We start from the raw sequence: 25,020 nt of genomic DNA, 5'->3' as shown, positions 1-25,020 counted from the left end.
TTACTGTGTTTCATCGCCAATATGAAGGTCCAAGGGATACAGTAACCCTGAGGTGAAGCAGCGTAATATAAAACTGGCCTCACAGGAAAGGCTCAAATCATAAACTGTAAGAAGAGTCAGTCATCTAGTACTTATGTCAGCATTGTGCCTATTGTATTTATTTCCGACGCAATTTCTGTGTTTCATCACCAATATGAAGGCGTAATGGATACAGTAAACCTAGGGTGAAGCACCGGAATCTAATACTGGCCTCACATGTAAGGCTCGAATCATAGACAGTAAGAAGAGTCAGTCTTCTTGTATTTAAGTAGGCATTGTGCCTTTTGTATTTATTTCCGATGCAATTTCTGTGTTTCATCGTCAATAAGAACTTCCAAGGGATACACTAAACCTGATGTGGAGCATCGGAATCTAAAACTGGCCTCACAGGAAAGGCTCAAATCTTAGACAGTAAGAAGAGTCAGTCTTCTAGTTAGTAAGCAGGCATTGTGCCACTTGTATTTATTTCCGGTGTAATTTCAGTGTTTCATCGTCAATATGAAGGTCCAAGGGATACAGTAAACCTGAGGTATAGCATCGGTATCTTAAACTGGTCTCACAGGAAAGGCTCAAATCAGAGACAGTAAGAAGAGTAATTCTTCTTGTATTTAAGTCGGCATTGTGCCTTTTGCATATATATCCGATGCAATTTCTGTCTTTCATAGTAAATATGAAGGCCCAAGGGAAACAGTAAACCTGAAGTGAAGCATCGGAATCTAAAAGTAGTCTCACAGGAAAAGCTCAAATCATAGACAGTAAGAAGAGTCAGTCTTCTTGTACTTAAGTCGGCATTGTGCCATTTGCATTTATTTCCGATGCAATTTCTGTGTTTCATCGGCAATATGAAGGGACCAAGGTATACAGTGAACCTGAAGTGAAGCATCGGAATCTAAAAATGGGCTCACATTAAAGGCTCAAATCACAGACAGTAAGAGGAGTTAGTCTTCTTTAACTTAAATAGGCATTGTGCCTTTTGTATTTAATTCCGTAGCAATTGTCTGTCTTTCATCGTCAATATGAAGGTCCAAGGGAAACACTAAACCTGAGGTGAAGCATCGGAATCAAAAACTGGCCTCACAGGAAAGGCTCAAATAATAGACAGTATGAAGAGTCAGCCTTCTTGTACTTAAGTCGGCATTGTGCCTTTCGTATTTATTTCCGATGCCATTTCTGTGTTTGATCGTCAATATGAAGGTCCAATGGATATAGTAAACCAGAGGTGAAGCATCGAAATCTAAAACTGGTCTCACAGGAAAGGCTCAAATCATAGACAGTAAGAAGAGTCCGTCTTCTTGTATGTAAGTAGGCATTGTGCCTTTTGCATTTATTTCCGATGCCATTTCTGTGTTTCATTGTCAATATGAAGGTCCAATGGATACAGTAAACCTGAGGTGAAGCATCGTAATCTGAAGCTGGTCTCACAGGAAAGGCTCAAATCATAGACAGTAAGAAAAGTCGTCTTCGTTAACTTAATTCGGCATTGTGGCTTTTGTATTTAATTCGGATGCATTTCTGTGTTTCATCGTCAATATGAAGGTCCAAGGGATACATAAAACCTGAAGTGAAGCATCGGAACCTAAAACTGGCCTCAGAGGAAAGGCTCAAATCATAGACATTAAGAAGAGTTAGTCTTCTTCTACTTAAGTCGGCATTGTGCCTTTTGTATTTATTTCCAATGCAATTTCTGTTTTTCAAAGTCAATATGAAGGCCCAAGGGATACAGTAAACCTGAAGCGAAAATTCGGAATCTACAACTGGTCTCACAGGAAAGGCTCAAATCACAGACAGTAAGAAGAGTTAGTCTTCTTTAACTTAATTCGGCACTGTGCCTTTTGTATTTAATTCCGTAGAAATTGTCTGTGTGTCATCGTGAATATGAAGCTCCAAGGGATACACTAAACCTGACGTGAAGCGTCGGAATCTAAAACTGGCCTCACAGTAAAGGCTCAAATCATAGACAGTAAGAAGACTCAGTCTTTTGTATGTAAGTAGGCATTGTGCCTCTTGTAATTATTTCATGTGCAATTCCAGTGTTTCATCGTCAATATGATGGTCCAAGGAATACACTATACCTGAGGTGAAGCATCGGAACCTAAAACAGGCCTCACAGTAAAGGCTCAAATCATAGACAGTAAGAAGAGTCAGCCTTCTTGTACTTAAGTCGGAATTGTGCCTTTTTTATTTATTTCCGATGCCATTTCTGCGTTTCACCGTCAGTATGAAGGAGCAAGGGATACAGTAAACCTGAGGTGAAGCATCGAAATCTAAAACTGGTCTCACAGGAAAAGCTCAAATCACAGACAGAAAGAAGAGTCAGTCATCTTTAACTTAAGTCGGCATTGTGCCTTTTGTATTTAATTCCGATGCAATTACTGTGTTTCATCACCAATATGAAGGTCCAAGGGATACAGTAACCCTGAGGTGAAGCAGCGTAATATAAAACTGGCCTCACAGGAAAGGCTCAAATCATAAACTGTAAGAAGAGTCAGTCATCTAGTACTTAAGTCAGCATTGTGCCTATTGTATTTATTTCCGACGCAATTTCTGTGTTTCATCGCCAATATGAAGGCGTAATGGATACAGTAAACCTAAGGTGAAGCATCGGAATCTAATACTGGCCTCACAGGAAAGGCTCGAATCATAGACAGTAAGAAGAGTCAGTCTTCTTGTATTTAAGTAGGCATTGTGCCTTTTGTATTTATTTCCGATGCAATTTCTGTGTTTCATCGTCAATAAGAAGGTCCAAGGGATACAGTAAACCTGAGGTGAAGAATGAGGAACTAAAACTGGCCTCACAGTAAAGGCTCAAATCATAGACAGTAAGAAGAGTTAGCCTTCTTGTACTTAAGTCGGAATTGGGCCTTTTTTATTTATTACCGATGCCATTTCTGCGTTTCATCGTCAATATGAAGGTCCAAGGGATACAGTAAACCTGAAGTGAAGCATCGGAATCTAAAACTGGCCTCACAGGAAAGGCTCAAATCATAGACAGTAAGAAGAGTTAGTCTTCTTGTACTTAAGTTGGCATTGTGCTTTTTTGTAATTATTTCCGATGCCATTCCTGTGTTTCAAAGTCAATATGAAGGCCCAAGGGATACAGTAAACCTGAAGTGAACCATCGGAATCTAAAACTGGTCTCACATTAAAGGATCAAATCACAGACAGTAAGAAGAGTTAGTCTTCTTTAACTTAAGTCGGCATTGTGCCTTTTGTATTTAATTCCGTAGAAATTGTCTGTGTTTCATCGTCAATATGAAGGTCCAAGGGATACACTAAACCTGAGGTGGAGCATCGGAATCCAAAACTGGCCTCACAGGAAAGGCTCAAATCATAGACAGTAGGGAGAGTCAGCCTTCTTGTACTTAAGTCGGCATTGTGCCTTTTGTATTTATTTCCGATGCCATTTCTGTGTTTCATCGTCAATAAGAAGGTCCAAGGGATACATTTTACCTGTAGTGAAGCATCGGAATCTAAAACTGGTCTCACAGGAAAGGCTCAAATCACAGACAGGAAGAAGAGTCAGTCTTCTTTAACTTAAGTTGGCATTTTACCTTTTGTGTTTATTTCCGATGCAATTTCTGTGTTTCATCGTCAATATGAAGGTCCAAGGGATACAGTAAACCTGATGTGAAGCATCGGAATCTGAAACTGGTCTCACAGTAAAGACTCACATCATAGACAGTAAGAACAGTCAGTCTTCGTTAATTTAAGTCGGCATTGTGCCGTTTGTATTTAATTCGGATGCAATTTCTGTGTTTCATCGTCAATATGAAGGTCCAAGGGATACAGTAAACCTGAGGTGAAGCATCGGAACCTAAAACAGGCCTCACAGGAAAGGCTCAAATCATAGACATTAAGAAGAGTTAGTCTCCTTGTACTTAAGTCGGCATTGTGCCTTTTGTATTTATTTCCGATGCAATTTCTGTGTTTCATCAGCAATATGACGGCCCAAGGGCTTCAGTAAACCTGAAGTGAAGCATCTTAATCTAAATCTGGACTCACAGGACATCCTCAGATCACAGACAATAAGAAGAGTCAGTCTTCTTTAACTTAAGTCGGCATTGTGCCTTATGTATTTAATTCCGATGCAATTTCTGTGTTTCATCGTCAATATGAAGGTCCAAGGGATACAGTAAACCTGAGGTGAAGCATCGGAATCTAAAACTGGCCTCACAGGAAGGGATCAAATCATAAACAGTAAGTAGAGTCAGTCTTCTTTAACTTAAATCGGCATTGTGGCTCTTGTATTTATTTCCGATGCAATTTCTGTGTTTCATCGTCAATATGAAGGCCCAAGGGATACAGTAGAGCTGAAGTGAAGCATCGGAATCTAAAACTGGTCTCACAGGAAAGCCTCAAATCACAGACAGTAAGAGGAGCTAGTCTAATTTAACTTAACTCGGCATTGTGTTTTTTGTATTTAATTCCATTGCAATTAATTGTGTTTCAACGTCAATATGATGGTCCAAGGGATACAGTAAATCTGAGGTGAAGCATCGGAAACTAATACTGGCCTCACAGGAAAGGCTCAAATCATAGACAGTAAGAAGAGTCAGCCTTCCATTACTTAAGTCGGCATTGTGCCTTTTGAATTTATTTCCGATGTAATTTCTGTGTTTCATCGTCAATATGAAGGTCCAATGGATACAGTAAACCTGAGGTGAAGCATCGAAATCTAAAACTGGTCTCACAGGAAAGGCTCAAATCATAGACAGTAAGAAGAGCCAGTCTTCGTTATCTTAAGTCGGCATTGTGCCGTTTGTATTTAATTCGGATGCAATTTCTGTGTTTCATCGTCAATATGAAGGTCTAAGGGATACAGTAAACCTGAGGTGAAGCATCGGAACCTAAAACAGGCCTCACAGGAAAGGCTCAAATCATAGACATTAAGAAGAGTTAGTCTTCTTGTATTTAAGTCGGTATTGTGCCTTTTGTGTTTATTTCCGATGCATTTTGTGTGTTTCAAAGTCAATATGAAGGCCCAAGGGGTACAGTAAACCTGAAATGAAGCATCGGAATCTAAAACTGGTCTCACCGGAAAGGCTCAAATCACAGACAGTAAGAAGAGTTAGTCTTCTTTAACTTAAGTCGGCATTGTGCCTCTTGTATTTAAATCCGTAGCAAGTGTCTGTGTTTCATCGTCACAATGAAGGTCCAAGGGATACAGTAAACCTGAGTTGAAGCATCGGAATCTAATACTGGCCTCACAGGAAAGGCTCAAATCATAGACAGTAAGAAGAGTCAGTCTACTTGTACTTAAGTCTGCATTGTGCCTTTTGTATTTATTTCCGATGCCATTTCTGTGTTTCATCGTCAATATGAAGGTTCAAGGGATACAGTAAACCTGATGTGAAGCATCGGAATGTGAAACTGGTCTCACAGGAAAAGCTAACATCATAGACAATAAGAACAGTCAGTCTTCCTTAACTGAAGTCGGCATTGTGCCTTTTGTATTTAATTCGGATGCAAGTTCTGTGTTTCATCGTCAACATGAAGGTCAAAGGGATACAATAAACCTGAGGTGAAGCATCGGAACCTAAAACAGGCCTCACAGGAAAGGCTCAAATCATAGACAGTAAGAAGAGTCTTCTTGTACTTAAGTCGGTATTGTATCTTTTATATTTATTTCCGATGCTATTTCCGTGTTTCATCGTCAATTTTAAGGTCCAAGGGATACAGTAACCTTGAGATGAAGCATCGTAATCTAAAACTGGCCTCACAGAAAAGGTTCAAATCATAAACAGTAAGATGGGTCAGTCTTCTTGTACTTAAGTCGGCATTGTGCCTATTGTATTTATTTCCGATGCAATTTCTGTGTATCATCGGCAATATGAAGGCCCAAGTGATACAGTAAAGCTGAGGCAAAGCATCGGAATCTAAAACAGGTCTCACAGGGAAGGCTCAAAACACAGACAGTAAGAAGAGTCAGTCTTCTTTAACTTAAGTCGGCATTGTGCCGTTTGTATTTAATTCCGTTGCAATTGTCTGTGTTTCATCGTCAATATGAAGGTCCAACGGATACAGTAAACCTGAGGTGAAGCATCGGAACCTAATACTGGACTCACAGGAAAGGCTCAAATCATAGACAGCAAGAAGAGACAGTTTTGTTGTACTTAAGTCGGCATTGTGCCTTTTGTATTTATTTTTGATGAATTTCTGTGTTTCATCGTCAGTATGATGGTCCAAGGGATACAGTAAACCTGAGGTGAAGCATCGAAATCTAAAACTGGTCTCACAGTAAAGGCTCAAATTATAGACAGTAAGAACAGTCAGTCTTCTTTAACTTAAGTCGGCATTGTGCATTATGTTCTTAATTCGGATGCAATTTCTGTGTTTCATCGTTGTTTTGATGGTCCAAGGGATACATCAAACCTGAAGTGAAGCATCGGAATCTATAACTGGTCTCACAGGAAAGGCTCAAATCACAGACAGGGAAAAGAGTCAGTATACTTTAACTTAGCTTGGCATTGTGCCTTTTGTGTTTATTTCCGATGCAGTTTCTGTGTTTCATCGACAATATGAAGGTCCAAGGAATACAGTAAACCTGAGGTGAAGCATTGGAATCTGAAACTGGCATCACAGGAAAGGCTCAGCTCATAGACAGTAAGAAGAGTTAGTCTTTTGTACTTAAGTCGGCATTGTGACTTTTGTATTAATTTCCGATGCAATTTCTGTGTTTCAAAGTCAATATGAAAGCCCAAGGGATACAGTAAACCTGAAGTGAAAAATCGGGATCTAAAATTGGTCTCACAGGAAAGGCTCAAATCACCGACAGTAAGAAGAGTTAGTCTTCTTTAACTTAAGTCGGCATTGTGCCTTTTGTATTTAATTCCGTAGCAATTGTCTGTGTTTCATCGTCAATATGAAGGTCCAAGGATACACTAAACCTTATGTGAAGCATCGGAATCTAAAACTGGCCTCCCAGTAAAGTCTCAAATCATAGACAGTAAGAAGAGTCAGTCTTCTTGTATGTAAGTAGGCGTTGTGCCTCTTGTATTTATTTCCGGTGCAATTTTAGTGTTTCATTGTCAATATGAAGGTCCAAGGGATACAGTAAACCTGAGGTGAAGCATCGGAATCTAAAACTGGCCCCACAGGAAAGGCCCAAATCATAGACAGTAAGAAGAGGTAGCCTTCTTGTACTTAAGTAGGCATTGTGCCTTTTGTATTTATTTCCGATACCATTTCTGTGGTTCATCGTCAAAATGAAGGTCCAATGGATCCAGTAACCCTGAGGTGAAGCATCGAAATCTGAAACTGGTCTCACAGGAAAGGCTCAAATCATAGCCAGTAAGAAGAGTCAGTCTTCGTTAACTTAAGTCGGCATTGTGGCTTTTGTATTTAATTCGGATGCAATTTCTGTGTTTCATCGTCAATATGAAGGTCCAAGGGATACAGTAAACGTGAAGCGAAGCATCGGAATCTTAAACTGGTCGCACAGGAAAGGCTCAAATCACAGACAGTAAAAGTAGTCAGTCTTCATTAACTTAAGTCGGCATTGTGCCTTTTGTATTTAATTCCGTTGCAATTGCCTGTGTTTCATCGTCAATATGAAGGTCCAAGGGCAACATTAAACCTGAGGTGTAGCATCGGAATCTAATACTGGCCTCACAGGAAAGGCTCAAATCTTAGACAGTAAGAAGAGTAAGTCTTCTTTAACTTAAGTCGGCATTGTGCCTATTGTATTTAATTCCGTTGCAATTGTCTGTGTTTCATCGTCAATATGAAGGTACAAGGGATACCGTAAACCTGAGGTGAAGCATCGGAATGTAATACCGGCCTCACAGAAAAGGCACAAATCATAGTAAGAAGAGTCAGCCTTCTTGTACTTAAGTCGGCATTGTGCCTTTTGTTTTTATTTCCGATGCCATTTCTGTGTTTCATCGTCAATATGAAGGTCCAAGGGATACAGTAAACCTGAGGTGAAGCGTCGGAATCAAAAACTGGTCTCACAGGAAAGGCCCATATGACAGACAGGAAGAAGAGTCAGTCTTCTTTAACTTAAGTTGGCATTGAGCCTTTTGTGTTTATTTCCGATGCAATTTCTTTGTTACATCGTCAATATGTAGGTCCAAGGGATACAGTAAACCTGAGGTGAAGCATCATTATCTAAAACTGTTCTCACAGGAAAGGCTCAAATCATAGACAGTAAGAAGAATTAGTCTCCTTGTACTTAAGTCGGCATTGTGCATTTTGTATTTATTTCCGATGCAATTTCTGTGTTTTAACGGCAATATGAAAGCCCAAGGGATTCAGTAAACCTGAAGTGAAGCATCGGACTTTAAAACTGGACTCACAGGACATCCTCAAATCACAGACAGTAAGAAGAGTCAGTCCTCTTTAACTTAAGTCGGCTTTGTGCCTTTTGTATTTAATTCCGATGCAATTTCTGTGATTCATCGTCAATATGAAGGTCCAAGGGATACAGTAAACCTGAGGTGAAGCATCGGAATCTAAAACTGGCATCACTCGAAGGTATCAAATCATAAACAGTAAGAAGAGTCAGTCTTCTTTAACTTAAATCGGCATTGTGCCTCTTGCATTTATTTCCGTTGCAATTTCTGTGTTTCATCGTCAATATGAAGGCCCAAGTGATATAGTAGACCTGAAGTGAAGCATCGGAATCTAAAACTGGTCTCACAGGAAAGCCTCAAAACACAGACAGTAAGAAGAGTTAGTCTCCTTTAACTTAAGTCGGCATTGTGGTTTTTGTATTTAATTCCGTTGCAATTGATTGTGTTTCAACGTCAATATGATGGTCCAAGGGATACAGTAAATCTGAGGTGAAGCATCGGAATCTAATACTGGCCTCACAGGAAAGGCTCAAATCATAGACAGTAAGAAGAGTCGGCCTTCTATTACTTAAGTCGGCATTGTGCCTTTTGTATTTATTTCCGATGCCATTTCTGTGATTCATCGCCAATATGAAGGTTCAATGGATACAATAAACCTGAGGCGAAGCATCTAAATCTAAAACTGGTCTCACAGGAAAGGCTCAAATCATAGACAGTAAGAAGAGTCAGTCTTCGTTAACTTAAGTCAGCATTGTGCCTTTTGTCTTTAATTCGGATGCAATTTCTGTGTTTCATCGTCAATATTAAGGTCCAAGGGATACATTAAACCTGAAGTGAAGCATCGGAATCTAAAACTGGTCTCACAGGAAAGCCTCAAATCACAGACAGTAAGAAGAGTTAGTCTCCATTAACTTAAGTCGGCATTGTGCCTTTTGTATTTAATTCCGTTGCAATTGATTGTGTTCCAACGTCAATATGATGGTCCAAGGGATACAGTAAATCTGAGGTGAAGCTTCGGAATCTAATACTGGCCTCACAGGAAGGGTTCAAATCATAGACAGTAAGAAGAGTCAGTCTACTTCTACTTAAGTCTGCATTGTGCTTTTTGTATTTATTTCCGATGCAATTTCTGTGTTTCATCGTCAATTTGAAGGTCCAAGGGAAACCCTAAACCCGATGTGATGCATCGGAATCTAAAACTTGCCTCACAGGAAAGGCTCAAATCATAGACAGTAGGAAGAGTCAGTCTTCTTGTATGTAAGTATGCATTGTGCCTAGTGTATTTATTTCCGGTGCAATTTCAGTGTTTCATCGTCAATATGAAGGTCCAAGATATACAGTAAACATGAAGTGAAGCATCGGAATCTAAAACTGGCCTCACTGGAATGGCTCAATTAATAGACAGTAAGAGGAGTCAGTCTTCTTGTACTTAAGTCGGCATTGTGCCGTTTGTATTTATTTCCGATTCCATTTCTGTGTTTCATCGTCAATATGAAGGTCCAAGGGATACAGTAAACCTGATGTGAAGCATCGGAATGTGAAACTGGTCTCACAGGAAAGGCTAACAACTTAGACAGTGAGATCAGTCAGTCTTCTTTAACTGAAGTCGGCATTGTGCCTTTTGTATTTAATTCGGATGCAAGTTCAGAGTTTCATCGTCAACATGAAGGTCAAAGGAATACAATAAACCTGAGGTGAAGCAACGGAACCTAAAACAGGCCTCACAGGAAAGGCTCAAATCATAGACAATAAGAAGAATCCTCTTGTACTTAAGTCGGCATTGTGACATTTGTATATATGTCCGATGCAATTTCTGTGTTTCAAAGTCAATATGAAGGCCCAAGGGATACAGTAAACCTGAACTGAAGTATCAGAATCTAAAACTGGTCTCACAGGAATGGCTCAAATCATACACAGTAAGAAGAGTTTGTCCTCTTTAACTTAAGTCGACATTGTGCACTTTGTATTTATTTCCGATGCCATTATTGTGTTTCATCGTCAATAAGAAGGTCAAAGGGATACAATAAACCTGAAGTGAAGCATCGGAATCTAAAACTGGTCTCACAGAAAAGGCTCAAATTAATGACAGTAAGAAGTCTCAGTCTTCTTGTACTTAAGTCGGCATTGTGCCTTTTGTATTTATTTCCGATGCAATTTCTGTGTTTCACCGACAACATGAAGGCCCAAGGGATACAGTAAACGTGAATTGAAGCATCGGAATCTAAAACTGGTCTCACAGGAAAGGCTCAAATCACAGACAGTAAGAAGAGTCAGTCTTCTTTAACTTAAGTCGACATTGTGCCTTTTGTATTTAATTCCGTTGCAATTGCCTGTGTTTCATCGTCAATATGAAGGTCCAAGGGCTACAGTAAACCTGAGGTGTGGCATCGGAAATCTAATACTGGCCTCACAGGAAAGGCTCCTTCATAGACAGTAAGAAGAGTAAGTCTTCTTTAACTCAAGTCGGCATTGTGCCTCTTGTATTTATTTCCGATGCCATTTCTATGTTTCATCGTCAATATGAAGGTCCAAGGATTACAGTTAACCTGAGGTGAAGCATCGGAATCCAAAACTGGTCTCACAGGAAAGGCTCAAAAGACAGAGAGGAAGAAGAGTCAGTATTCTTTAACTTATGTTGGCATTGTGCTTTTGTGTTTATTTCCGATGCAATTTCTGTGTTACATCGTCAATATGAAGGTCCAAGTGATACAGTAAACCTGAGGTGAAGCATTATTATCTAAAACTGTTCTCACAGGAACGGCTCAAATTATAGACGGTAAGAAGAATTAGTCTCCTTGTACTTAAGTCGGCATTGTGCCTTTTGCTTTTATTTCCGATGCAATTTCTGTGTTTCATCGGCAATATGAATGCCCAAGGGATTCAGTGAACCTGAAGTGAAGAATCGGAATTTAAAACTGGACTCACAGGACATCCTCAAATCACAGACAGTAAGAAGAGTGAGTCTTCTTTACCTTAAGTAGGCATTGTGCATTTTGTAATGAATTCCGATGCAATTTCTGTGTTTCACCGTCCATATGAAGGTCAAAGGGATACAGTAAACCTGATGTGGAGCATCGGAATCTAAAACTGGCCTCACAGGAGAGGCTCAAATCTTAGACAGTAAGAAGAGTCAGTCTTCTAGTTAGTAAGTAGGCATTCTGCCACTTGTATTTATTTCCGGTGTAATTTCAGTGTTTCATCGTCAATATGAAGGTCCAAGGGATACACTAAACCTGTTGCGGAGCATCGGAATCTAAAACTGGTCTCACAGGAAAGGCTCAAATCTTAGACAGTAAGAAGAGTCAGTCTTCTAGTTAGTAAGTAGGCATTGTGCCACTTGTATTTATTTCCGGTGAAATTTCAGTGATTCATCGTCAATATGAATGTCCAAGGGATACAGTAAACCTGAGGTGAAGCATCGATATCTGAAACTGGTCTCACAGGAAAGGCTTAAATCAGAGACAGTAAGAAGAGTTATTCTTCTTGTATTTAAGTCGGCATTGTGCCTTTTGCATATATATCCGATGCAATTTCTGTCTTTCATAGTAAATATGAAGGCCCAAGGGATACAGTAAACCTGAAGTGAAGCATCGGAAACTAAAAGTGGTCTCACAGGAAAAGCTCAAATCATAGACAGTAAGAAGAGTCAGTCTTCTTGTACTTATGTCGGCATTGTGCCATTTGTATTTAATTCCGATGCAATATCTGTGTTTCATCGGCAAAATGAAGGTCCAAGGGATACAGTAAGTCTGAGGTGAAGCATCGGAATCTAAAACCGGCCTCACAGGAAAGGCTCAAATCATAGTGAGTAAGAAGAGTCAGTCTTCTTGTATTTATGTCGGCATTGTGCCTTTGTATTTATTTCCGAAGCAATTTCTCTGTTTCATCGACAATATGATGGCAAAAGGGATACAGCAAACCTGAAGCGAAGCATCGGGATCTAATACTGGTCTCACAGGTAAGACTCAAATCACAGACAGTAAGAAGAGTCAGTCTTCTTTAACTTAAGTCGGCATTGGGCCTTTTGTATTTATTTCCCATGCAATATCTGTGTTTCATCGTCAATATGAAGGTCCAAGGGATACAGTAAACCTGAGGTGTAGCATCGGAATCTAAAACAGGCCTCACACGATAAGCACAAATCATAGGCAGTAAGAAGAGTCAGTCTTCTTGTACTTAAGTCGGCATTGCGTCTTTTGTATTTATTTCTGATGCAATTTCTGTGTTTCATCCTCGATACGAAGGTCAAACGGATACAAAACTTGATGTGAAGCATCGGAATCTAAAACTGGCCTCACAGGAAAGGCCCAAATCATAGACGGTAAGAAGAGTCAGTCTTCTTGTATTTAAGTAGGCATTGTGATTTTGTATTTATTTCCGTTTCAATTTCTGTGTTTCATCGACAATATGAAGGTTCAAGGGATACAGCAAAAATGAGGTGATGCATCGGCATCAAAACTGGCCTCACAGGAAAGGCTCAAATCATAGACAGTAAGAAGATTCAGTCTTCTTGTACTTAAGTCGGCTTTGTGCCTTTTGTATTTATTTCCGATGCCATGTCTGTGTTTCATCGTCAATATGATGTTCCAATGGATACAGTAACCCGAGGTGAAGCACCGAAATCTAAAACTGGTCCCACAGGAAAGGCTCAAATCATAGACAGTAAGAAAAGTCAGTCTTCTTGTACTTAAGTCGGCATTGTGATTTTTGTATTTATTTCCGATTCAATTTCTCTGTTTCAGCGTGAATATGAAGGACCAAGGGATACAGAAAACCGAAGTGAAGCATCGGGTCTAAATCTGTTCTCACAGTAAAGGCTCAAAACATAGACAGTAGAAAAGTCGGTCTTCTTGTACTTAAGTCGGCATTGTGCCTTTCGTATTTATTTCCGATGAAATTTCTGTGTTAAATTGTCAATACGAAGGGATTAAGGGATACAGTAAACCTGATGTGAAGAATCGGAATCTAATCCAGGCTTCACAGGAAAGGCTCAAATCATAGACAGTAAAAAGGGTCAGTCTTCTTTAACTTAAGTCAGCATTGTGCCTTTTGTATTTAATTCCGTTGCTATTGTCTGTGTTTCATCGTGAATATGAAGGTCCAAGGGATACAGTAAACCTGAGGTGAAGCATCGGAATCTAATACTGGCCTCACAGGAAAGGCTCAAATCATAGACAGTAAGAAGAGTCAGTCTTCTTGGACTTAAGTCGGCATTGTTCGTTTTGTATTTATTTCCGATGCAATTTCTGTGCTTCATCGTCAATATGAAGGTCCAAGGGATACAGTAAACTTGATGTGAAGCATCGGAATCTAAAACTGGTATCACAGGAAAGGCTCAAATCACAGACATTAAGAAGAGTCAGTCTTTTTTAACTTAAGTCGACATTGTGCCTTTTGAATTTAATTCCGATACAATTTCTGTTTTTATCGTCAATATAAAGGTCCAAATTATCCAGTAAACCTGAGGTGAAGCATCGAAATCTAAAACTGGCCTCACAGGAAAGGTTCAAATCATAGAAAGTACGAAGAGTCAGTATTTTTGTACTTAAGTCGGCATTGTACCTTTTGTATTTATTTCCGATGCAATTTCTGTGTTTCATCGTCAATATGAAGGGACCAAGGGATACAATAAACCCGAGGTGAAGCATCGGAATCTAAAACTGGCCTCACAGTAAAGGCTCAAATCATAGACCGTAAGAAGAGTCAGTCTTCTTGTACATTAGTCGGCATTGTGCCTATTGTATTTACTTCCGATGCAATTTCTGTGTTTCATCGTCAATATAAAGGTCCAAGGGAAACAGTAAACCTGAGGTGAAGCATCGGAATCTAAAACTGGCCTCACAGGAAAGGCTCAAATCATAGACAGTAAGAAAAGTGAGTCTTCTTGTACTTAAGTCGGCATTGTGATTTTTGTATTTATTTCCGATGCAATTTCTCTGTTTCATCGTTAATATGAAGGCCCAAGGGATACAGTAAACCTCAAGTCAAGCATCGGAATCTATAACTGGTCTCACAGCAAAGGCTCAAATCACAGACAGTAAGAAGAGTCAGTCTTCTTTAACTTAAGTCGGAATTGTGCCTTTTGTATTTATTTCCGATGCAATTTCTGTGTTTCATCGTCAATATGAAGGTCCAAGGGATACAGTAAACCTGAGGTGAAACATCGGTATCTAAAACTGGTCTCACAGGAAAGGCTCAAATCATAGACAGTAAGAAGAGTCAGTCTTCATATACTTAAGTCGGCATTATGCCTTTTGTATTTATTTCCGATGCAATATCTGTGGTTCATCGTCAATATGAAGGTCCAAGGGATCCACTAAACCTTATGTGAAGCATCGGAATCTAAAACTGGCCTCACAGGAAAGGCTCAAATCATAGACAGTAAGAAGAGTCAGTCTTCATGTATGTAAGTAGGCATTGTGCCTCTTGTATACATTTCCGGTGCAATTTCAGTGTTTCATCGTCAAAATGAAGGTCCAAGGGATACAGTAAATATGATGTGAAGCATCGGAATCTAAAACTCGTATCACAGGAAAGGCACAAATCATAGACAGTAAGAACAGTCAGTCTTCTTTAACTTAAGTCGGCATTATCCCTTTATATTTAACTCTGATGCAATTTCTGTGTTTCATCGTCAATATGAAGGTTAAAGGGATACAATGAACATGAAGTGAAGCATCGGAATCTAAACCTAGTCTCACAGGAAAGGCCCAAATCACAGATAGGAAGAAGAGTCAGTCTTCTTCAACTTAAGTCGGCATTTTGAATTTTGTATTTATATCCGATGCAATTTCTGTGTTTCATCGTGAATATGAAGGTTCAAGGGATACTGTAAACCTGAGGTGAAGCATCAGAATCTAAAACTGGTCTGACAGAAAGGGTTCAAATTATAGACAGTAAGAAGTGTCAGTCTTCTTGTACTTAAGTCGGCGTTGTGACTTTTGTATTTAATTCCGATGCAATTTCTGTGTTTCAGGGTGAATATGAAGGACCAAGGGATACAGAAAACCCAAGTGAAGCATCGGAAACTAAAACTGTTCTCACAGGAAAGGCTCATTACATAGACAGTTAGAAAAGTCAGTCTTCTTGTCCTTAAGTCGGCATTGTGACTTTTGTATATATTTCCGATGCAATACATGTGTTTCATCGTCAATATGAAGGCGCAAGGGATTCAGTAAACCTGAAGTGAAGCATCGGAATCTAAAACTGGTCTCACAGGAAAGGCTCAAATCACAGACAGAAAGAAGAGTCAGTCTTCATGAACTTAAGTCGGCGTTGTGCCTTTTGTATTTAATTCCGATGCAATTTCTGTGTTTCATCGTCAATATGAAGGTCCAAGAGATAGAGTAAACCTGAGGTGAAACATCGGTATTGTGATGTTACAAAATAGAAGTGAAGTTGCTATTCAATGGAAAGTTGGAAATTGAGATTTAACTAACTGTTTTATCAATCACAATTGGCGTAAGAATCATGGATTGACCATTGTCATAAAATATTGCATTATGAGATGTGAATAGTTTTTACTTGCGGTTTCGCGTGGCTTGAGGCAATCACAACTAGCGTGCTATTGATTAAGATGTTGTGTTATCGTCTTTCTAATTACATCGCAGAAAGACCTAATCAGCTTATTAGCATTGACCTGGCTGGCCCTCTACCGATGGGTAGGGGAGGTGTCAAATACCTCGTTGCTGTTCTCGACAACTTCACAAAATACGTTCGAATGTATGTTATGAAGACATCTTGTGCTCCGCCTATTGTACGCTGTCTTCAAAATTACTATTTCCCTCGATTCGGAGTCCCCGAATCTATACTTTCAGATAATGCATCCAACTTTACTTGCCGCAAATGGCGTGAGTTTTTGGCCCATCACAATGTCAAGCAGATCTTAATATCACGTTTTAGGCCTCAGTCAAATTTGACTGAGCGGATCTTCAAGGAGTTTAACAGATTTGTTCGGACGTACATTCAAGACAAGCAAACACGTTGGGTTGATTTTGCGACACCTTTTGAGGAGATAGTTAATAATTTGCCACACACTTCCACAGGTTTTACTCCACACGAGCTGATATCTCGAAAGAAGGAACAGAATTAGTGTGTTGACCCTCTTCCCAAGATACCTAGCCCTGAGATAGATCTAGATGTCAAAATTCGAGAAGCTTTAAGTTCCATTACCACCAATGCTCAATTAAGGAAGAAAGTCTGTGATAAAAAAGTAAACAAAGTTGTAAATTACCATGTAGGTGAAAAGGTATTACTTAAGACTCATTTCAAGCCATCCTTAATATGTAAAAAAAATCGCAAGTGGCAACACATGTACCAAGGTCCTTACCTTATTTTAAGGAAACCGCACATAGGGAGTTATTTATTAACTGACCCGGCTACAGGGAGAGTAAAAGGCTTATTTCACCACCAAGACTTAAAGAAATTTTATAATGGTAGTGGTTAAATACTGTCGTGGAAATGAATTCTTGCTTACTGGAAATTCCCTTGTGTGAACTGTTAATGATAAGTATTGTGTTGAACAGCGCACTGACTACATGGTAACGGCTACTACATGTCATCTTTAAGTATTAAATGCTATGTATGAAAAATTGTTTATAGTGATGGACATGAACTGATATTTCTTCAACAAGCTGAAGCAGGAAATTGAGGTTGCACCAAGAATTTCAATTTAATTTTAAGTTAGTAATAAGAAAAAAAGTGCTTGCGAGGTGATTGCCCGGAGCTAAATAAAATATGTAAAGGTGAGAAATGGAGGAGGATGCGTAAATAAGCACTTCTCTCAAGGTACAAGAATATTTATAGATTTATTTTTAGTAATGTAAGTACTTGAAGTTCTGTAGTAAAAGCCCAAATTACCTGCTTAAAAAAAAAGGGTACATGTTCAAACACTCCAGACAGTGGACAGGAGTAGAAGAAATAGCTTAAAGTTCAGTTAAAGCGTGCTGTTAAATGGAAAAACAAGTGGTAACCCACATGTGTTCACGCATGGAGACAATAAGCTGTAGTAAACTAAGTTAGGTGAAATACAGTACAAATAGAGGCAAACCATGAAGCATCAATAATGTAGTGTAAGTACTCCACGAGGCCACTAATTGCTATGAAAGTAAACTATTTCCCTGTGATCTGAGCCCAATGTAAAGAGTATATGAGGAATGTTAGCTGACGAATTGATTTCAGTAGAATCGAGGTACTAAATAACCACACAGCAAGCCCCCTGTATCATAAATAAGTCCAAGTAAAGATCTTCAGAAGATCTGTAGTGTAATCTAGCGACCATTCAATACCCTAATTGAAGGCTAATCTAAAGAACAAGCAATGCAGTGATATTTAAACTTAATGTTGACTATAACCTGAGTAAGACGTAGAAGTAGCAAAGCATGCTGTAAGGAAGGAGGTTGAAGTTTATATATGTGCCTATGTTTATTAAGATAATTTTATTTACATGCAGATTTTATTGCAAAAATGTCTCCTAAGACACTCCTCTTATGAAATCCATTTTCCTTGTGCCCGTTCCTTTTGATCCTGGTTCATTAACCCAGACCAAGGGTCGACTTGTAAAAGGCACGTGTGCTTCGAGGCAAAGCAGCGCTTATGAGAAATGAGACACGTAGCGTGATGAACTTCGCTAGCTTTGGTAATGTTTGTTATGGACCGGTTGCGTAAACCCAGTGAACTGTCGGTAATTCCATTCATGCGAAAAATAGTAGACACGCGTTACCCTATTTTTTTTTAACAGAGAACGATTGCTGAGTACATGAAGCGAAGAGGGAGAACTATTGTTATCCAGTCTGCCCTCAAATATAAAAAAAATTTGGCAAGCACAAAGGAAATCACAAAAAGAAAAAAAAAAAGATTCAGCGTTAAATGTGTACTCGTTAAGTAGTAGATATGCTGCGTGGCAGTAGAAAATGATCTTGGGTGCACTAAAGAATAAATGCAACGGGTGTTGCGAAACCTGTAGTTTTCATAATGAGGAGATGAGCACTTAAAAGAAAGTTTGAAAGAATATTTTTAGGTTCACTAGTGAAAGCAAATCTTGAGATATAAAGAGTCCATTCATAAAGCAGTTGTTCACTAGACTTAACAAAAGGAGTGACCATTAATTGTAAATATTAGCTCGTAAGTGATATTTTGTAAATAGTAGAATATAAGTCTTTCTATACCAGTGGAGGAAACGTGCAAAATTGATTGTTTTGTAAATGAACTCCATCGGCGAAGGAACTAAGCACGAATGCTGTGTGAAGATGCACACTAAAGTGCGACGTGCATAATAAAAATAACTGTTCACTGTATACTAGTGGTAGTGTTGTACTGCAAGTGTAAAAAAAGAAGTCAAGGCTACGACAACAGGTGCAACGCAAAGTTCAGTGTTGTTCTAAGTGCAGCGACAGCTAAAACATTCGTCGTCACTTACCTGTGAGCCTCATGGGAGGCAGTTGACAGAGAAGTATGGAGGCAACTTCAGTGTCCGGCTCCTCCGATGGGAAACGCGCGCGAGGTGTTTGTATCGATGCACTCGTGTGATACGAAGTTCACAAAAAAAAATGGAGCAATCGACGACCAGCAGCTCTGTTACAGCCTGAGCGCGAACGGATACTGAGTATTGGAGCTCACGCAACACTGTGCAGCCGCTGTGAGTGGCTGACGTGTGGGTGACGAAACAATCCAAACTTTAAACTGCTAACCGCCATGACTTCAATCGTACATACTGAAGGAAAGAAATTTGTACACTTGTGTGACTACATTTTCGTATGTAAATTAAGCAATTTTCTTGAGTTGAAGTTAAGATGAGTGAGAAGTAGATTGTTAGATTACTCAGGCCTTAAAGCCATTAATACCGGCACTCCTGAACACTGCTAAAATGAATTATAATCCTGTCTCTTGATGGACAAAGAAAATGAATGTGCACTATAGGAAGACCCTAAACTCCAGACCAGTCCCGATCCTTAACAAATGTATCCAGTAGCTTGTAAGTCGTACTAATAATTTTCCACTTCTTCTGTTTCATATTGTAAATAAAAACCCGGGAAGCCACTTGAATTCCTGGCACCACAGTGGAAAGGACAGATGTACTGCATGATGAACGCCGTAGACAGCTAACACAGAAAGTGAAAGCATCACGAAGTGTAGTGCTACGTTATTAAACTGCATTTGAACCACAAGGAGTCAACAGATGCTCGAACATTGTCCACTCTAGTTTAGTGAAAATAAGCACTCACTGTACTTATGTATTAGTTGTTAAGCTCAAGAGAAAGTAATTCATGAATTCTATCCCCTGAAGTGCGAAATGAACGTTCACTTATTGTTATAAGCAAATATGGACCAAACTTAAATATGCACATAAATGTTAATCTTGGTATTATGGAATGAAGTGACTGATGAACAAAGAATGAAAAACTTTATTTTGAAAAATGATAAATATCTGATATATGTTTATAAATGTGATATCAATTTATGTACTTAGTACGCCAGTAACATTATGTAAATGTCACACCAAAAATCACGAATATGTCATGAGGACATGAGGATCGAGGTAATCCTTCGGCATTCCCTCTCTCCTCATGGGAGGCAATGAGATATTCGCTATTTTTGACTACATTAAAACAGCAAATACGAGTAGTTAATACTTTCAGCCAGAAGGCAAATACTTGTTTGTAAATAATGATTAATGTATAATGAGGCGTCGCATAGCGACGGTGGAATTTTCTAGTGATGTAATTTGTCGTCTTTGGGCGGCAATAAAAACAGAAAAATACGGATAGATATACGATCCTTCACTATTTTGTTCGCTGGAGAACAAATGAAGCCTTGAGCGCTAAAAAGACTTTTACTGTTTTTCTCAAGTAAGACGGACGCAGATCTGTGGCAGTCTGATCTAATTTTTTACTAAATGTATAAAAACGTGTTATGTTTAACTTTGAGTGAAGTGTAAAGAACTGTTATAACTTACCGTGACGACGCATGAGCGACTCAAAGAAGGCAATGGCTATATAAAAGAGCACTCAGTGGACATGATACGGACATAAAAATCTACCGTCATTGTTGTATTAAGCTTAAGGTACGATATATGTTTTAGCTATAATAAATATTTGTTCTGGGAATATTGAATCATTTAGCAGTGCTCATTCCTATTATCTCCTCAGTATTATTTTCATTTTAATTATGCATTTTGCTAATATTACAGACTCCAAGATCAGCAGTCCAATGTGCGTGTTACATTGATAAAAAGAAAACTGTTTTGTCGTCTTCTTGCATCAGCTTTAATATTGAATTTCCCTTTTGTGTGATGTTACAGTTGTTTTTGCGCCCTTAAGAACTTTCTGGTCCCTTAGGAAATTTTTTTGTCATAACAATAACTTCACAACCGGGTATGATCGTATCTACGATCATGAAGTAATTAGAAAGACGATAACGCAACTTCTTAATCAATAGCACGCTAGTTGTGACTGCCTCAAGCCACGCGAAACCGCAAGTAAATACTATTCACATCTCACAATGCAATATTTTATGACAATGGTCAATCCGTGATTCTTACGCCAATTGTGATTGATAAAACAGTTAGTTAAATCTCAATTTCCAACTTTCCATTGAATAGCAACATCACTTTTATTTTGTAACATCACAGTATCTAAAACTGGTCTCACCGGAAAGGCTCAAATCAAAGACAGTAAGAACAGTCAGTCTACTTTAACTTAAGTCAGCATTGTCCCTTTTGTATTTAATTCGGATGCAATTTCTGTGTTTCATCGTCAATATGAAGGTCAAAGGGATACAATAAACATGAAGTGAAGCATCGGAATCAAAAACTGGTCTCACAGGAAAGGCCCAAATCACAGACAGGAAGAAGAGTCAGTCTTCTTTAACTTAAGTCGGCATTGTGCCTTTTGTATTTATTTCCGATGCAATTTCCGTGCTTCATCGTCAATATGAAGGTCCAAGGGATACAGTAAACCTCAGGTGAAGCATCGGAATCTAAAACTGGCCTAACCGGTAATGCTCAAATCATAGACAGTAATAAGAGTCAGTCTTCTTGTACTTAAGTCGTCATTGTGCCTTTTGTATATATTTAAGATGCAATTTCTCTGTTTCATCGTCAATACGAAGGCCCAAGGGATACAGTAAACCTGATGTGAAGCATCGGATTCTAAACCTGGCCTCACAGGAAAGTCTCGAATCATAGACAGTTATTAGAGTCAGCCTTCTTGTACTTAAGTCGGCATTGTGACTTTTGTATTTATTTCCGATGCCATTTCTGTCTTCCATCGTCAATATGAAGGTATAAAGGGATACAGTAAACCTGAGGTGAAGCATCAGAATCTAAAACTGACATCACAGGAAATGCTCAAATTGTAGACAGTAAGAATAGTCAGTCTTCTTTAACTTAAGTCGGCATTGTGCCTTTCGTATTTATTTCCAATGCCATTTATGTGTTTCATCGTCAATATGAAGGTCCAAGGGATACAGTAAAACTGATGTGAAGCATCGGAATCTAAAACTGGTCTCACAGGAAGGCTCAAATCATAGACAGTAAGAACAGTCAGTCTTCTTTAACTTAAGTTGGCATTGTGCCTTTTGTATTTAATTCGGATGCAATTTCTGTGTTTCATCGTCAATATGAAGGTCAAAGTGATTCAATAAACCTGAAGTGAAGCATCAAAATCTAAAACTGGTCTCACAGAAAAGGCTCAAATAACAGGCAGAAAGAAGAGTCACTCTCCTTTAATTTAAGTTGGCATTGTCCCATTTGCGTTTATTTCCGATGTAATTTCTGTGTTTTATCGTCAATATGAAGGTCCTAAGTATACAGTAAACCTGAGGTGAAACATCGGAATCTAAAACTGGCCTCACAGGAAAGGCTCAGATCACAATCAGTAAGAAGAGTTAATCTTCTTGTACTTAAGTCGGCATTGTGGCTTTTGAATTTATTTCAGATGCAATTTCTGTGTTTCGTCGTAAATATGATGGCCCAAAGGATACAGTAAACCTGAAGTGAAGCATCGGAATCTAAAAGTGGTCTCACAGGGAATCCTCAAATCACAGACAGTAAGAAGAGTCAGTCTTCTTTAACGTAAGTCGGCATTGTGCCTTTTGTATTTATTTCCGATGCAATTTCTGTGCTTCATCGTCAATATGAAGGTCCAAGGGATACAGTAAAACTGAGGTGAAGCATCGGAATCTAAAACTGGCCTCACAGGAAAGGCTCAAATCATAAATAGTAAGAAGAGTCAGCCTTCTTGTACTTAAGTCGGCATTGTACCTATTGTATTTATTTCCGATGCAATTTCTGTGTTTCATCGTCAATAAGAAGGCCCAAGGCATACAGTAAACCTGAAGTGAAGCATTGGAATCTAAAACTGGCCTCACGGGAAAGGCTCAAATCACAGACAGTAAGAAGAGTCAGTCTTTTTGTAAGTAAGTAGGCATTGTGCCTCTTGTATTTATTTCCAGTGCAATTTCAGTTTTTCATCGTCAATATAAAGATCCAAGGGATAAAGTAAACCTGAGGTGAAGCATCGGAATCTTAAACTGGCCCCACAGGAAAGGCTCAAATCATAGACGGTAAGAAGAGTCAGTCTCCTTGTACTTAAGTCGTCATTGTGCCCTTTTTATTTATTTCCGATGCCATTTCTGTGTCTCATCGTCAATGTGAAGGTCCAAGGGATACAGTAAACTTGATGTGAAGCATCGGAATCTAAAACTGGTCTCACAGGAAAGGCTCAAATCATAGACAGTAAGAACAGTCAGTCTTCCTTAACGTAAGTCGGCATTGTGCCTTTTGTATTAAATTCCGATGCAATTTCTGTGCTTCATCGTCAATATGAAGGTCAAAGGGATATAATAAACCTATAGTGAAGCATCGGAATCTAAAACTGCTCTCACTGAAGAGGCTCAAATCACAGACAAGAAGAAGAGTCAGTCTTCTTTAACTTAAGTCGGCAATGTGCCATTTGTAATTAATTCCGTTGCAATTGTCTGTGTTTCATCGTTAATATAAAGGTCCAAGGGATACAGTAAACCTGAGGTGAAGCATTGGAGTCTAATACTGGCCCCACAGGAAAGGCTGAAATCATAGACAGTAAGAAAAGTCAGTCTTCTAGTACTTAAGCCATCATTGCGCCTTTTGTATTTAGTTACGATGCAATATCTGTGTTTCATCGTCAATATGAAGGTCCAAGGGATACATTTAACCTGAAGTGAAGCATCGGAATCTAAAACTGGTCTCACAGGAAAGGCTCAAATCACAGACAGTAAGAAGAATCAGTCTTCTTTAACTTAAGTCGGCATTGAGCCTTTAGTATTTAATTCCGATGCAATTTCTGTGTTTCATCGTCAATATGATGGTCCAAGGGATACAGTACACCTTAGGTGAAGCATCGGAATCTAAAACTGGCCTCACAGGAAAGGCTGAAATCATAGACAGTAAGAAAAGTCAGTCTTCTAGTACTTAAGCCAGCATTGCGCCTTTTGTATTTAGTTACGATGCAATATCTGTGCTTCATCGCCAATATGAAGGTCCAAGGGATACAGTAAACCTGAGGTGAAGCATCGGAATCTGAAACTGGTCTCACAGGAAAGGTTCAAATCAAAGACAGTAAGAACAGTCTGTCTTCTTTAACTTAAGTTGGCATTTCGCCATTTGTATTTAATTTGGATGCAATTTCTGTATTTCATCGTTAATATGAAGGTCCAAGGGATACAGTACACTTTAAGTGAAGCATTGGAATCCAAAACTAGTCTCACAGGTAATCCTCAGATCACAGACAGTAAGAAGAGACAGTCTCCTTTAACATAAGTCGGCATTGTGCCTTTTGTATTTAATTCCGATGCAATTCTGTGTTTCATCGTCAATATGAAGGACCAAAGGATATAGTAAAACTGAGGTGAAGCATCGGAATCTAAAACTGGTCTTACAGGAAAGGCTCAAATCATAAACAGTAAGAAGAGTTAGTCTTCTTGTACTTAAGTCGGCATTGGGCATATTGTAATTATTTCCGAAGCAATTTCTGTGTTTCATCGTCAATATGAAGGCCCAAGGGATACAGTAAACCTGAAGTGAAGCATAGGAATCTAAAACTGTTCGCACAGGGAAGGCGCAAATCACAGACAGTAAGAGGAGTTAGTCTTCTATAAATTAAGTCGGCAATGTGCCTTTTGTATTTACTTCCGTTGCAATTGTCTGTGTTTCATCGTCAATATGAAGGTCCAAGGGATACAGTAAACCTGAGGTGAAGCATTGGAATCTAATACTGGCCTCACAGGAAAGGCTCAAATCATAGACAGTAAGAAGAGTCAGTCTTCTTGTACTTAAGTCGGCATTGTGCCCCTTGTATTTAATTCCGATGCAGTTTCTGTGTTTCATAGTCAACATGAAGTTCCAAGGGATACAGTAAACCTGAAGTGAAGCATTGAAATCTTAAATTGGTCTCACAGGAAAGGCTCAAAACATTGACAGTTAGAAGAGTCAGACTTCTTGTACTTATGTCGACAATGTGAATTTTTTATTTAATTCCGATGCAATTTCTGTGTTTCAATGTGAATATGAAGGACCTAGGGACACAGAAAATCTGAAGTGAAGCAAGGGAATCTAAAACTGTTCTGACAGGAAAGGCTCAAAACATAGACAGTAAGAAGAGTCAGTTTACTTGTACTTAAGTTGGCATTGTGCCTTTTGTATTTATTTCCG

Source organism: Schistocerca piceifrons, chromosome 5 (assembly GCF_021461385.2).
Source record: "Schistocerca piceifrons isolate TAMUIC-IGC-003096 chromosome 5, iqSchPice1.1, whole genome shotgun sequence".
Classification (NCBI taxonomy): Eukaryota; Metazoa; Arthropoda; class Insecta; order Orthoptera; family Acrididae; genus Schistocerca; species Schistocerca piceifrons.
Note: the sequence above shows the minus strand (reverse complement) of the source record.